Raw genomic sequence first — 12,968 nt, forward strand, 5'->3', positions numbered from 1 at the left:
TTGATCTGCTTTTCTTACTCTAACTTCTTGAGGTAGATGCTTACGTATTTAGATTTCTGGATTTCTTCTTTTCTATTATACACCATTAAGATTATACATTTCTGTATAAATACTATTTTACCTATAGCCAACCACTCTCAAGCTTTTTAAATCATAATTTTATTGAGAGATGAACCACAAAGCACAAGATTCACACTTTTGCAGTGTACAGTTTAGTAGCTTTTAGTACACTCACAGTTGCACAACAATCACCACCATCTAATTCCAGGATATTTTAATTACCTCAAAAAGAAGCTCCATACACATTAGCAGTCTCTCTTCTTTCTTCTTTCCCCTAACCCCTATCAGCCACTGACTAACTTAACTTCTGTTTCCATAGATTTGCCTATTTGGGACATTTCAAATAAATGGAATCACGATATTTGGCTTTTTGTGTCTTGCTTCTTTCTGTTAGCATAATGTTATCATCATTCATCCACGTTGTAGTATGTATCAGTAATTCATTCTGTTTTATTGCCAAATAATATTCCCTTGTACAAATATATATCACATATTTTGAGAAACTGCCACAGTGTTTTCCAAGGTGCCATCCCACCAGCAACATATGAGGGTTCCAATTTCTCCACATCATTACCAGTCCTTGCTATTGTCTATCTGTTATAGCCATTCTATTAGGTGTGAAATGGTATCTCATTGTGGGTTTTGGTTTACATTTCTCTAATGACTAATGATATTGAACATATTTTCAAGTGCTTACTGTTCATTTTTATATCTTGTTCAGAGAGATGTTTATTTGAATCCTTTAGCCATTTTGTAATTGAATCATCTATTCTTTGCTCCTTTTTTTTCTACTTTCTTGTCTTTTCTTTTTATCCTCCTATGGTAACTTTTATTCTTCTATGAGTCCATCATTTGGTAGCTTTTCCAGAAAGGTCTTCTAGAGCAGGGGTCCCCAACCCCCAGCCCGTGGACCACTACTGGTCCACGGCCTGTTAGGAACCGGGCCGCACAGCAGGAGATGAGAGGCAGGCAAAGGAGCGAAGCGTCATCTGCCGTTCCCCATTGCTCCCCATCGCTCCCCATCGCTCCCCATGGCTCCCCATGGCTCGCATTACCACCCAAATCATCCCCCTGCCCCCGTCCATCTGAAAATTGTCTTCCGTGAAACTGGTCCCTGATGCCAAAAAAGTTGGAGACCACTATTCTAGAGGGTTTCCCATCATCCTATATGTATATAAACAAACACACACATACGTACACATACACATATATAGTGTGTGTGTACATTTTTTCCTGCTCTATGTCTAATGATAGTTTAACTGTGTAAACCATTTTATCTTAATAATTATGTTCCACCAGCACTTTAAATGATACAGGCTGATTGTGCTTATATTAGTATTATCTCCTTGTGGGTTATAACACTTTTTTCCCTTCTCAGATAGCTTTTAAGATTTTCTCTTTATACATAATTTCTGCAGTTTTATTTAAATGTCTATAAATTTATTTTTATTTATCTTTCTCAGTACTCTGAGTGTATGTTAAAAATTGGTAACTCTTGTTTATCTTTTATTCTAGAAAATCCTTAGTGTATCTTCTTTAATATTCCTTCTCCAACAAATCTTCTATTCTTCTGACACTCCAATTAAGTGTATATTTGTACTTCTGCATCTAATCTCCATCCCTCTTAATACTTTAAGAATTACTCCTTTTTCGTGCTGCACTCTAGCTGAATCCTTTAATATCCAATTTGCTGCCTCTCTTTTTGACTGTGTCCATTCCAGAGTTTATCTTTTCCATTAACTTTTTATTTCAGTCGGTGACTAATTTTTATTTCCAAAAGTTCTATCTGATACTTTCATAGAAGTCTTTTCATTTTAGCTTCATATCTGTTTTTCTATTTTAAGGATGTTTTTGTTTTGAAGATAATTACTTATATGAAAATCTTTTCCAGACTATTGTATAATATTAATTCATCTAGATTGAAAATTTTAAGTTGTTGGCTTATTGCTTACCTATTTACTCTTAGTTTCATTCGTATGTTTTGATTCCCCATCCTCCGCCCCCCACCTCAGCTTCAGATTTCTGTTTTGGTGGTTTTCTTTGACTGAAATGATTTTTTTATCTGAGTTGTCTAGGACCTGAGTCTAGAACTAAGTTTTACATAACTTGCTAAGTCTTCTCCCCGAGAGCAACATCAGGGAAATTTTTGATACTTCCAGGTGCTTGTAATGAGGCTGTATCTAATTCTCTTTATGCTGTAGGCAGGAAGCTTCTCATTACCTCTTATGCTGCAAGCTTTCCCGCTCTTCTTTCATCCTTCCTTCCTTAGTTTTAAGCAGTGAGGGTATTGCCCACAGACAGCCTCTGTCTGCTTCTGGTCCTGGGCATCAGCAACTCCAAAGCTTTAGCCTCCCATGCTTTGAATTTCCATCAGTTTCTGCTTTACGCTATGTTTATCTTGTTTTAGATCTCACTTGAAATGTGTTTAGATCAGAGTGTGGGCATTAAAATGTAAGCTCAGTACATCACCTTGACTGGATGTTGAAGCATAGGAATCTTGGCTGGAGTGGGGGATTCTGGTCCCTGGAGTCCAGCCCCCAATCCCTGGTATGGTGTAACGTGTTTTTGGAAATTTTGGCCTCTCCTTGGCATGGTGTAGTGTGAGGGGTCTGCTACGAGTGATCTCTGACTTCTGTTCTCTTCTTATTAACCTCACAGAATCTCTGTACTCTCCCTTCTTGTTGGCCTCAAAGGCACTCCCGGTACCCTTTGTTTTTTTTCATTAGAGTCCTTGATGGTCAATTAAAGAAGCCATCCTTAGTACCTAAAAAGAGTGTTCTGTCCTGGAGGGAAAGATAATATTCATACTCTTCCATCAAGTAAAAGACAGTCATTACATTCTGTATGTCTGATTCACAGAAGAAAATGAAGAAGAGCAAAGTAGTTGAATGTTCAGTCTTTCTAAGTAATGAAATTAATGACCTGCTGCACTTTTCTAAGAACTTTGTTTCCTCTGCTGGAGTGCCCTTCTCCTAGTTCTTTGTGTGCCTGATTTCTCATGAAATCTCAGCTCAGATATCACCTTCCTCAGGGAGGAGTTTAATTCTGTTACTACTATTACTGTTACTACTATTACTGTTACTATTTCCAGTGTCTGGAAATTATCTGTATTACATATTTTGGCATTGCCCCTTCCTACTAGATTATAAACTCCATGATGATGGAGGCCATGCCTGTCTTGTTTATTATAATCCCCAAACACCTTGAAGCATGGCCAGCACTTAGCACATATTCATTAATTACTTGGCCAGTGAATGGATGGGCTAGTCCTGTCCCATTCAGAACTGGCCACTCTGATGAGAAATAGCATACAGAGCACTATGTGAGATCACTAGACGGGTGGGCTAGTGGAGATCATTCAATGGACACCTTCATTTTACAGAGGAAGGAGGCAAGACTCAAGGCTTGTCACAGTCACATAACTAACAAATGGCCAGACAGGAAACAAGGTTGATGTGCCACATTGTGAAGGAGCAGTGGTACTTGGGCCTGGAACCCCTTGCACATGGTTGGTGTTCAGTAAATATAGATGCACTGAAGAGAGTCTAGATCTTCCTCTGCTGGGCATGTAAACTGGGATAGTCACTGAGTCTTTCTGGGACTCAGTTTCCCCATTTGCAAGATGAAATATGTGTCCTGCTTATTTTATAAGATTACTGTGACAGTTAAGTTGGATAATTTAAAAGGATTATTTGGCAATTCATGTGAAGACCATGTTTGGCAGAGGCAGGAAAAAACAAGCTTAAAAGAAAGGTCACTGCCTTTATGCCAACTGTACTCATTGTATAGACAAAGAAAGATTGATGTCCAAAGAGAAACAAGAGCTAAAGAAAGAGTCAAAGGCAAGGAGAAAGCATGAGGAAAGGCTGGTGGTATAAACTTAACATTGTGGTGAAGAACTTGGGCATGGACCCCTTTCTGTTTCTCTGTGGAAATGTTTTTGTAACTCAGAATCTTGACAGAGCTGTCAGAAGAATGAAATCAGTAGTGCAAATTTTGAAACTTATGTCAGAGATCTGTCTGGGATACTGTGAAATCATCAAAATGGAAAACAAAGACTAAGGAGTTGTAGGTGCTTTGGTTTAATTTATCCATTATTTATTGGTAACAGTTCCTGTTTCCTGGAGTCATGTGGATGTCATGGGGCAGGCTGGGTGCCTGAGCCACATGGGGCTCTGGAAGGAAATAAGACGGGTAAGTGGATGCTGTGTAGCCATCATCATGGTGTTAAGAGTGTGGACTCAGGACTGGATGGGGTCAAAATGGAGAAATAGCCACTGGAAAACCTGATTTGACCACTAGGAGGTCAGTGGTGACCTTTTTAGAGATCAACATCATATTAGACCTAGGGAATAAAATTAGATTGAAGACTATAAGTGTGCAAACTGAAGAAGTGAATATAGACTGTTTTCAAGAATTTGGGTGGTGAATTTTCTTGAGGTGGGCAGGGTTGAGAGAACACATTTGGGTCTGTACGTGACACAGGAGAGATTTGACTGTGTTGGCAGGCAAAATATAGCAAGGTCTAGGAAAAAAAAGGAAGAGGCTCAAGAGAAGGAATATTTTTCCTTCAAGGAAAAGAGTAAACTATACACACAATATTAAGGAAATCTAAAGAAAAGAACTGACTGGGGATGGATAAGATGATTGAGATCAGAATTCACTGGCATTCTTTATGAGGGAACCTGGTCTTCGACACCGGTCTAGCTCAGACACAGGTCTAGTTGACAGCCAAACCAATGCCCTTCCTCTGTATCTGTACCCATCACTCTAAGTTTCTCTCTTTTCTTATTAAGAAATATCATTTCTTATATTTGGAGAATTGGAGAATACCTATAGGAATTGGAGAATACCTATTTGGCTAGAGAGGGAAAGATTAAGGAATATAAACTAGTTGGGTCAGATTATAGTGTATGAGAGATAATTCACTTTTAAAGAGTAGAGAAGAACCCCTGTGGTAACTGTCTGTAGTACTGGGGAAGGGATTAATTACTGGGCTCTGAGCACCTTGGTCGGTTATCTATGATGGAGTCTATTTCAGAGAGGAGAAGTCAGATGTTGAAGGAGGAGTCATGAATTGCCGTATCATGGGAGCTAAGGAAGGTGGGTTATGAAGCCTAGAAATCATGGGAGGGATGGATTCAAGATGGATTAAGGCTGTATGAAACCACTTGAAATCAGAGAATATAAGGTCCAACTTGACAAACAAACCTAGAATGTTGAGGCAGGAGGAATTTGGGGGAGTTTGAGAGTAAATGAAGAGAGCAGTGATGAGAAAGAGCCTCCAGGACTGGACTGTATCAGTTATTATCCTCACAATTTAAGGTAGCTATAAATTTCAAGTTGTGGTAAAAGTTTTCTCTGGGTTCCCCCTTCAAATCTCTTAAAAGGGGGAAGGGTTGGACCCTTCCTCACCTGGTCCTTACTTGAAGTCCAGCAGGGGAGCCAAGTTCCTACAGTCTTGGTGCCCAAATAAGTCTTAGATGTGTGGTCTGTTCTTTGATGTCAAATCCATAGTCGAGCTCTGTAACCATCACAGGGCCCAGAAGAACATTTTCAAAGATCTCATGAAAAAATGAGAATATGTGAAATGGAAGGAGAGACCACCTTAAATCCCCAGGGTTCTCTGTGTTCAGAGGTTTTTTCAAATTTGACCCGTTGGTAGACTTGAAGAAATGGACTGAAAATTGAAAATTAATAACTTCTTTGGCTAAGCTTGAAACTGATTTCTGTTTGTCCATTTTACAAAATTAGCTATTAAAAAGTCACTATACTTAAAGTTTAGGAAAACAGAAATAAGCAACGATATTCATATCACCTTAACAGTGTAACTTAAAATTATTAGTGGTTCCTTTTCATCCTTAACAATACATATATATCTTTTCACAGCTGCAGTTAGCGTTCGTGTAATTATAGGTCTTTTTGACTTATTTTAAATGTGATATTGTCCTATGGTTTCCAAAATTATTTTAACGTTTACAATATTCCATTGATTGAACGGGCCATGATCTATTTACCTATTGGCCCTACTGTTGGGAAAAAGGCAAATTCCAAATTAAAAAAAAAAAAAAACACTGCAGTAAACAATTTTGGGTCTATACGTTTTCCTTCTTGTCGATTATTTGTGGGGTCAAAGTATGTGTTATTAATTCTGTTTTACAGAAAAAGAGCAGATACTAGTCTCTTTTGAAAAAGTTTATTATACAAACATGAACACAAAAATGATAATAAGAAAACTATAGCTACAGTATCACCACCAAATAAATCAGCTTGCGTCATTTTCAGTTTCCCTAGAAGTCTTGATTCAGATGTATACATCGTTTTACACACTCAACATTATAATTTGCTTTACTGTAAAATCCTCATAACCCTTTGAAAGACAGCACGCTAGTCCATAAAGTTGAACTAACCATGATCTAAGTAGCCTTCCCTTTCAACTGGTTAGGTAGTGCTGCTAATTTTTCCCATCTTTAAATCCTGTTGCAATGTTTATCACTGTCGCTAACAACTTTTTCCTATTCAAATATTGTTGCTTGGATGAATTTTGAAGATGGGATTACTGGGCCAAAGGGTATGAAGATTTTTATGACTCTTTAAAACTGACCAATTACTTTCTGAAAACACATACCAGTGTCCACTCCACTGCACCAATGCAGAGATGTGTATTTGTCTCACCTTTCCTTTTTGATAGAAAAGGTAGGCAAGTTCCTTTGTTTTTCTTGAAAAGCAGTTATTCATTCTGTGTTACATCTTCCAGTGTCTTAGAATGGAAAAAAGAGTGTATATTTTTGTTTGTGTGGATTACATGCTTATTATTGGGTCATTTATTTAGTGATGTCTTGATGGTTTTCTTATTAATTTGCATGAGTTCCTATGAGCGCATACTTTTTAACCGTTTCTCTTATTTACTGCTACTATTTTAAAAAGAGTTCTCTGTGTGGCGTGGTGTGAGAGAAGCAAGAACTTAGAGAATTGCCTGTTTGAATGTGCTAGTCTTTCCTCTTGGCAATTTCTTTTGTCATTCTTCCTCAAATCATAGGTAGGTTGCTGGTCAATTTCCTTTTTTTTTAATCTTTTCCACAGGTTTTCCATATTATGTTGTAATTGGCCTTTTTACATTTCTGTCCATCTCTAGACTCTTGAGATATTCACGGGCAACGAGTGTGTGTTATTCATTTAGAAGAGAATAAACATTCAGTAGACACTGGATGAACAAAAATATTTAACTCTGATCCACTGGAGGTATTTTAAGGTGGGAATCTGAAACTTCTCGCCAAAACAACGGCCGATCAGTCTTCCTAGTAACTATCAAATAATCAGTACTTTTTCTATTGGTTTGTAATGGCATTCCACCTACCTGCTTCCCTGGCACCATGTACACCTCATTATTGTTTATTTCATATCCGCAGCTATTTGTTTCATTGTCACGTTTGCCCACTTGTGAGCTGAATGAATGCAGAGATCACCATCTGGTTCTTGCTCTCTGTTCTGAGGTACTTAAGAAAAAATGGTAGATTCAAGTGATACATTGATATAAAACAAATTCGTAAATGCACTTGCGTCTATTTCTGGGTTTTCTGGTCTGTTCAACCATTTCTACTTAGGTACCTGGCACTTGCTAGGCTTAGGTGATAAAATAATGAGGAAGCTGTGCCTTTATTCTTGAGCCCTCATTCTAGTGGCGTGAGCAGAAGAATTGATAGGTTGCTTCAGTACAATGTAAGCCGTGATAGATGTATGTCCAGGGTTCCCTAAGAGTACAGAGAAAGGGCTGCTCGCTCTGTCGAGAATGCAAGTCAGAGAAACCTTCCGGGAGGGAAGATGTCTGAGCCAGATCTTAGTGGGTGAGCAGGGGGAAGCCAGTCAAAGAAAGGAGAGGGTGTTTTCTAGGTAGGGAAATAATGCCAAGTACAATTGATCTGTATTTTTGTTTTTGAAACATTACTATCTTCATTATTGCTATGTTGTGCCTTTAAATAGTCTGTTAGGTTTTTCTCATTTTAGTGGCTTTTTGTATGGAATATTCCTTGCCTTTTTAAAAACAATTATTTTGCCTAATAAAATTTAGAATTATTTTGTTTACTTCCTAGAAAATTTCTGTTGGGATTTTGTTCAATGTGCAAATTAACTTGAAGAGAATAAAAATCAATTTTAGTCGGTTCAGCTGAGAGTTAGTCTCTTCATTTTATATTTATCTCTCAAAATTTTACATTTTTTAGCATAGGTTACAGCAGAACTCATGATAGTTTTTCTTTATGCATAAATTTGTGAATGTCTGCATGCATGTGCATTATATGTAAAATATATGAGTTAATGTCATAAAAGGTATGTTTTGAATAGAATTTCCTAAATTATTTTACTTTTACTCAAGAAACAAGCACAGATGTTTGCTTTGTTAATTTGGGCTAATTTCACATTGTACGTGATTGAGGTTTTCTATTTTTGTTATAAGGAAATAACATGTTGCTATAACATTTAAACATTTATATGTGTCTCAAACTTTTGTTCTCATGTTTTTCAATATTTATCAGCAGTTTTGTCTTAGATTTTTGCTTTCTGCTTTTTAAGATGTAAAATTTAGAATCATTTAGGCCACCTTATATTTATTACTGATATTTGCTCTTTCGTTGATTATTCTGAAATCTTAAGTTGAATGCTTTGTTCATTTATCTATGGTAAGTTTAAATGCTTTTATCATGACAGAAGACTGCTCTGGCCAAATTGCATAATTTGTAGTGTTTTTAATTCTTTAAATAGGCTGGGTTCCTTTCTCAAATCACTACTTACTTAGGGGAGTGTTTTTCAATCTGAAATTCCTGGGGTTTTCTGTTAATATAAAACATACCATCCATTTCTGCTTTCAGAGAATATAGTCGGAAAAGTTTTCTTTAATGTTTTCATTTTGAGATTATATTTCTTTCTTTTATATGATCATGGGACAAAGAGAAGTTTCTTTGATGCCATGTGTAGGAGTGTGTGTGTGATTATTTTTAGTGCTTTTCCAACTTGTAAGTTATAAGATAAAGAGCAATTATGTTTGTCAATTTTTTTCCTTATTCTTCAAAGTTGTGGATTTTTGGCTTTTGTTACTCTCCTGTTCAGTATAATGGTTTAATTATGTATAATCAGCAAGACAGGAACTTCATCATTATATATTATTAATCGTAATCTCCCCTAATACTTTTTACCATGAAGTCTATTTTAAAATATTGATTTTCTTTTTATTCAAGCTTTATAGGTTAATTTTTGCCCACCAAGTTTTTCAATGCAATTCTTGACTTGGTCTTTTAATAGATTAAAACAGATGGTTTAATGTTATAGTTTCTACCTTGATTTAATATCTATTATTCTAGACATTGCCATTCCAAAATCTTACTTCCAATTAAAATATACCATAATTTGGAAGATCCTATTCTCACATTTTATATACGCATTTTACATTCTAACAGGTTCCTTGAAATATCTCACAAGGATTCTATCATTATGTTTAATTAATTGTGCCAGGGAGTCTCGAAGGCTGATCTGCTGTTTCTCCATTGATGGGTTAGGAGGGTCTTCAGTGGGGGCTGTACATTGATCCTGAACCACAAACGTTTAGTGTTATTGAGGATAATTAAAATCAGCATCCACAGACTAAAATTAACCTGTCATTGGACTTAATTGGAGAAGCTAATTCATACATGCTACTCACAAGCTTTTTCTGAAATGTGTCTATTTCTCTGCACTCTGATCTCCGTTCCCCAGCTCTGTATCCTGGGCTCTTTTCCTTGGATAAAGTGGGGCTTGGTTGCTAATCGAACTACAGAGTTTTTACGTCTTTTTCAAAGGAGTCAAGTTGGAGGAAATGTAAAAGTTGCTGATTTATACCTACTTGCCTGTTAGAAAAATTTCCTTCCATGGAGGAAAATGAATACAGCTCTTTTTTAGTTGCCTGGTATTTCATCTGTTTTCTAATTTTGTAGTAACAATTATGTCAATTAGTTTGACTCATCAGTAACAGGCTTTCCCTCTCATTAGTGTTTATCATTTTAGCTCTGCTTCCACATGTTTTTCACCAATGCATCTTGAAAGGTGATTTCTCTGATTTCATTCTCTTTGATTTACATTTTTTTTGGTAAGTTTTCCCCCCAAATGAAACCATGTAATAAAATTATGGCATCTTTGGAGATAAATTGCACCCTGCCTGTGAATGAAAGTTTTGTCATAGCCTTTTACCTTTGAGGATTCTGTAATGCTGCTTCAGCATCATTTGTAGTCAGGAGTTAAATTTGACAGGATGTAGCCTACGGTGAAAATACAATTGAGAAGGCACACAGGTTGTGTCGTGTACTGGAGATGTAAAATTAGTCTTCGATTTCCTAGGTGAGGAAATGATCTCTCTACCTTATCATGTAATTATGAGAATCTATTGAGGTATGTCATTACTCCTTTATAAACTTCAAAAATGGATAACAGCATTCTGGAGTCCCAGGCTGATACGTAAGTAGGTAAATCATAGTATCAATACAATGTAGGATTATATAAGGAATTAGAACAAATTAATGGAGGGTTCAAGGAAGAATGATAAGGGTGATGATATGAGAATGGGATCTTGAAGGATGATATCCTGTGATAGGGTGGTGCTACGTGGAAGGGCATTCTAGGTGGACGGAATAGTATGTGCAAAAACATGACACTCTGGAAGGCCAGGAGACGTGAGAGGCTGAAATGGAGGATTGAGTGTGGTGTATTCTGCCATGATAGGGTTAGGGTATTGTGATTAGGGTTAGGGGGGATTAGGGTTAGGGTATTGTGTGGAAGAGGATGAAAACTGGACCAGGGATGGGCAACGGGCTTAAAAGGTGTCTCATCCATAGGCTGACCAGGAATGCTAAGGTAGCCTGATTAAAAATATTTTACCTGATAAGAGCAAGCAAATTGGCTTCTTCACTGATTTAGACGGGAGTGGTAAACTATAGCAAAAGGAGCCTGTCCAGGTCTTTAGGAAAGCAGTAGAGGATGGCTGTTCCCTTACCTTCACCAAGTGCTGGGGACTCCCCAATTCCAGGCCATGTATTACCTTATAATAAGCTCTCTTTTATAAAGCAGCCTGTGTGACTCTCTTCCTAAGAACTACAGTGGCTTAACTAACATGTTAGGCCACTGATCAAAGAAATGCAGAAGAGAAGTTAACCTGAAAATTTATTTCTGTGGCAGAGTCAATGGGAGTAACTGATTTATCAACTGTGAAAGTGGAATTCCCTAAAGAAGTGGACAAGGGTGCTTTCCTTCTTACCAATCATTATTTTTATTAATATATTTTACAAGACTGCAGTTGAAATAATATTAAATACAAATTTTTTTATACAGAAAGTGTAATAAAGTTAAAATAGTTCCTTGTAATTCATAGCATTATTGCAATGCTTACAAAATTTTTGCATAGAGTGTGCAAGGATTGATGTTATTCAGAACAAAACTAAAAAGCTCTTCTTACATCACACCCAAACCCAGAGAAAAACAACCAAATCAAATAAAAAAATAATCCAAAGGCTGAACTCAAGTGCTTTATGGGAATGGGGTTCCTTTTTCAAAAGCTCCGAGCAAATGGGACTTGTACGACCTTATTTTTACTGGGTAAAGCACCAGAATCTGGCTTCTCCAGGAGTGCATTTAGCCAGTGCAATGATGGACGGTCCCCTACCTTTCCCTTCTCAAACACGATCTCTTTAAGAAATGTGTCTCTGCTTCTTCGTGGCCTCAAAAAGAGAGGAACTTGATTGGGGAGGTGATTAACAGATGGCAAACTCTGTTCCCCCCATCACCAAACACTGGATATAAATTAGTTTAGTTTTGTGTCCACCCCAAATTCAGGTTTGCCGACTCTTCCTTCAGCTTTGCCAGGATCTCTCCTCTCTACTAGGGAACCTGATTGCTGGCTCTGGTGATGTTAGTTCCATGAGACCCTTTAAAGGTACCCCTTCCTGATTTGCCATCTGGACACATAGACCAGTAAAAGAAAGTCCCCGAAAGACTTCCCCTGAAGCAGGAGATGTGACATTTTTTAGCTCGTGCCATTACTAAGGTTTAAGGGGTGGCTGAGCCACAGGATCATGACAGGACCCTGGTTGGCACGGGGGTTGACTGTGTTAGGAGCAGTGAGGGGCTGTGTCCACAGCCCTCTAGGGGATCAGACATGTGCTGTTGAGAAAGCACAGAAAAGCCAGGTTGGACCCCACCCTCTGCTGCTGTGGTCACTCGGCTCTGGATGGGGGCAGGCTGACAGCAGGACCTGCAGGAGGGCATTCTGGTTTAACCTGTTTGGATGGTCCTTGGCTGAGTTAATTCTTCGAAACGATTTTCTCTTTTAACTCTTAGAGATCAAACCCTGATCCCTTGGCTTAGAAGATGAAAGTGCCCTAAAGCCACCAAGTTGTAAGGCACTTCAGATGCACTCATCTTCTCCCTCAGTCGTTGGAATGCCACAAACCTCTTTTCTGAAACTAGGACACCAAGTGTCAAATGTACAGGTTCAAGGTTAAAGGGCGCCACTGTTGCAACAAGAATTGGCAGGTGGGTCCCATTTCCAACTCAGATCAATTGATAGTGATGGCCTGAGTGCTTTGGTGAGAAAAATTCTGCTCACGGGGAGGGTGATAGGCCATTAATGATGACTGACAAGGTATGAGGTATGGGATTCAAATGATTATCCCACAGTGGCCAGCTTGGGTCCCGAATGCCTAATGCTAATTGAATTCTTTCTAGTCTTATTTTCTTGTAGGGAAATAGGGATGATCGAGTTCCTTTCTATTTATTTGATTCTTTCCTGGAGTCTTGCCACAACTAAAAGTAGGGAAGAATAATAACCAAATGGTATCAAAGACCTCACTTAAAATAAGACATTTGTCTCTCGAAGTGAGGTATAGTGGAAG

This window comes from Aethalodelphis obliquidens, unplaced genomic scaffold, assembly GCF_003676395.1.
Source record: "Aethalodelphis obliquidens isolate GAN/ISIS:26980383/991018 unplaced genomic scaffold, ASM367639v1 scaffold45, whole genome shotgun sequence".
Taxonomy (NCBI): domain Eukaryota; kingdom Metazoa; phylum Chordata; class Mammalia; order Artiodactyla; family Delphinidae; genus Aethalodelphis; species Aethalodelphis obliquidens.